The sequence below is a fragment of the Buceros rhinoceros genome, unplaced genomic scaffold (genome assembly GCF_000710305.1).
Source record: "Buceros rhinoceros silvestris isolate BGI_N320 unplaced genomic scaffold, ASM71030v1 scaffold11825, whole genome shotgun sequence".
Taxonomy (NCBI): Eukaryota; Metazoa; Chordata; class Aves; order Bucerotiformes; family Bucerotidae; genus Buceros; species Buceros rhinoceros.
In genome coordinates this window covers 38757-42195 of record NW_010411225.1, presented here as the reverse complement: position 1 = coordinate 42195, position 3439 = coordinate 38757, and the positions used below count along the sequence as shown (strand labels likewise).

Genomic DNA, 3439 nt, shown 5'->3' with positions numbered 1-3439 from the left:
AGAAAGAAGGGCATCTCCAGCTTCCCCTTTGCTCCAGCCAACTCAGCTTTACCATGACTGATTTCTTTTCCTCATCAGAGATCTTGAAACACGTGGTCGTGGATAAGCGGTGTACCATGCTGCATGTGCTGGGTCACAGCCGCCGCTCCGGGTTAGCCACCTCGACTGGTCTGCTGGAACTGGAAGTGAAAGCCGGTCTCGGTTATGTGAACTGAGAAATGGCCCTTCCCCGGTGTGTGGGTGCTCAAGAGGGCAGAGCTGTCATTGCTCTTTCTTTAGATTGATACCAGAAAGTGGCCCTGAACCATGGGGACAAATTCTCTGCTGCCTCTTTTTGTTCTGGCTAATAGTAGGAGTGAGAAAGTGACTCTCAGCTCTCAGCAGAGCCCTCACAAAAGCAGAGTGGAAGAAATCTGGCCACTGAGATCCTCATCGAGATCTTTCTGCTTTTTGCCCAAAGCTCACTTGCTCATAATGGTCCTTCACGGGGATTTACTGGATTAATATTGTGCTGCCATATCTGTGGAGCTTTCAGCAGTTGAGAACATGAGGGAAGGACCTGGGGTCTATTTGTACAGTTTCACAGACATGCACTTAATTATTTTGAGCTTTGCTGGGACTTGCAAGACTTCAGCCAAGGTCAGCGCTCTCTGTCGAAAGTGGCCACAGTGAGCTGTCTCGTCACCCTTCAAGTGGTTTTGGGGTGAGCAGAGTGGGCTGGGGGAACTTGCGGCGTTCAGCAAGGCTGCAGCTAATCTGTGAAATAGTTTCCTGGCTTCTAAACCAACATGCTCACGACTGCAACTGTTCTTAACAAAATGAAAAAAGCGATGACTCCACTGATCCTTCCTATTTGTTCTCTAACAGCCCAAACGCTGCCAGCAGCCGGGACGGCCTGGACAATGAAACAGGAACAGAGTCAGTTATTAGCCACCGGCGAGACAGACACCGACGGAGAAACAGAGAAGGGCACGAGGATGGTGAGTCCCATTTCATTTCCCCCCTTTTTCATTTAGAAAGAATAATTTTTCTGATAATCTTTCAGAGCAACAACTGCTTTTGCATGAATACTGCAGGAAAGAAGCGTGGCTGCATTCTTGCGTGCTTTCAGGGACTATTATTATTTTAATGGAATAATTTGGTAATTGCTTTGAAGCTCTTTGAAGCTCAGCGTTTTCTGCGAGCCCTGGACAGCCTACAGTAAAGCGGCAGAGAGGTTCTTTTTGACGATAGACAGAACTTTCTGTAGGATTAGAAGATGATTAGCTTGGAGGGGAATAACAACACCCAGCACTGAGCTCCACACTGTCACGGCCAGGCTGCCTCCATTGTTCACGTTTGCTCGTTGAAAGGTAGAACATGTTATCTGTGTGATGTCTGCAGTGCAGACAGTTTGAGTCTTAGTATTTTAACATTGCAAGAGCTGAGCCAAAATCCTCTGAACTAATTTCAGTTCATTTCTCTAGGCTTGAATCAGTGGTAGTGTTTTGTGCTGGTATAACACACTGGATCTGAGGATCTTTTTTAATACATAAATACACCCAAAATACACATGTAAAGTACGGAACTTCAGCTCTTGCCTCTAGTCTGTACATCAAAGTAAGCTTGTTTTTTTTCATTTGTTGCCAGACCAGAATTTTCGGATTTAATTAAAAATTGGTGGGTGCCACCCATTGAGTTTAAAATGGTCCAGAATACGGAATACCTGCGACCAAGAGGTGTCATCACAGGCTTTATTCACAGCTCCACCCACAAAAGTATTTGCCTCCAGTTGGAAAACCAGCGGTCATATATACATATATATATATATAGAGAGAGAGAGAGGGAGAGAGAGGGAGGGTTAGGAGCAGGGGTCTTTCTGTTCATTTAACCCTTCCAACTCACACACCAACAGAGTCGTTCTTGATGACTTCTTTGTCTGGAGCACAGCTGGATGTAAAATAGGGGAACATGCGTAGGAAAAGGGGGAAGGACAGCAAGGTGGTGGCACCTGGTTCACAGCTATTGCAGGGATGGAAGCTGTGCGCTCGATTGTCATTATGAAATAGTGGTAAATCCTCCTTTCCCTGCAGAGAGAGGGAAAGACGGGAGAGTGTTTGATCCTGTTCTGTAGAGACTTGTTTCAATAATACCAAAATTACAGCTCTAGTAGTTCAGAGAGGCAGGACGAGGGACCTTCACTGGAGCGCTGCATTACTCATCGGTTTGTTCCATCGGTGGTATCGCGCAGAGTAGCCACAACATAGGTAGGGTACTGCCAGCTCACCGAGCTGTACAATAGCAGGTACCGTGTAGCGTTTGTAACTGTTTGAGCTTATTACTGGTGTAAAGTGAATGACAAAGAATGACCCACCCTGACGATGAGCCTATCCCTGGGTACTCTGTGAAGGGGAAGAAGTACTCGTTCCACAAGAAAAGCTGAATGGTGTATTACAGCCTTCAGTTCAAACGAGGTGAAGTGAGAAAAGGTGCTGACAAGCCGTTTGGGAACTGCATAGATGCAGCCACATGGAGCTGAAACCTGTACAGGTTAAGCAAGCTCGCTCCAGTGATCTCCGATCACTGGGGAACTGAGAGGCTCAACAGAGTGAGGTTCTCGGTCTGACTTGGGAAAACCCCAGGGCAGGAAAGAAGGGAATTTCTTTTGGAAATGCAGGAAAATGAAAATATCCTGAAGTAAATAGAACTCACAGAGTTCTGACTGTGAGCTGTGCAGAAGAATCTCTCTCCTGCCAGCCTGGTGTTTAGGACCCAGTGCTGTTTTCAGAGTTCAAGTTTAAGCATTTTTGTGTCTGTGCATGAGGACAGTGTATGAATTAAAAAATGTTAATTGCCGACTCATTTCCTCTTTGTTTTGCAGTGACAGCTCTTCAGAATGCTCTCAGGGCAAAGCATTACGTGGAGAGCTCAGAACAGGCAGATGCTTTGCCCCGAAAAGCTTCTAGTGGAGATAACTGAGAGAAAAGCTGGTGGGGAAGACAGGCTTGGGAAAAGGGTGTTCTTCTCTCTAGCTGCTGTTCATATTAGAAGGCAAAAAAGTATTAGAACTCCTTAAAGAGTTAAAACAGTTTCTTTGTAATTTTTGTCCCAGTCTCCGTTAATTTGCACTGGAGAACTTTGTCAGATAGTGCAGTCTAACAGCCTGAACTGCGCCAGGTTTCTCACTGAGGTGTTCGGTTTGATTTGAAGAGGGAGGTGATAGTGAACTAACCAGATTCTCGGATGGCTGATAACAAGAAGCATGATGTCATGGGCAGGGTGTTCTCAAACGGTGGCCTGTGCACTGTCCTGTAGGGTTACGCATCACAGAAAAACTGTTTCTGCTGAGTTGCTAATGGGCCATTATGGACGTAGGTACAGAGGCCAGAATAAATCCTGATGGCATACTGCAGCCGGAAGACAGGGGGCACGCCTGGCAATCACACCCATTTCCACTCTT

General features: G+C 46.2%; 1 protein-coding gene across 1 annotated transcript in view; it reads left to right on the top strand.

The window, feature by feature from the left end:
- The window catches only part of DVL1 (dishevelled segment polarity protein 1), a 38859-nt gene that overhangs the window by 11446 nt on the left and 23974 nt on the right, over nucleotides 1–3439 (top strand). The window contains exon 3 of the mRNA XM_010135935.1: nucleotides 868–980. The gene's annotated coding sequence lies outside the window, so the exon portion shown is untranslated. The remainder of the gene's footprint in view (nucleotides 1–867; nucleotides 981–3439) is intronic.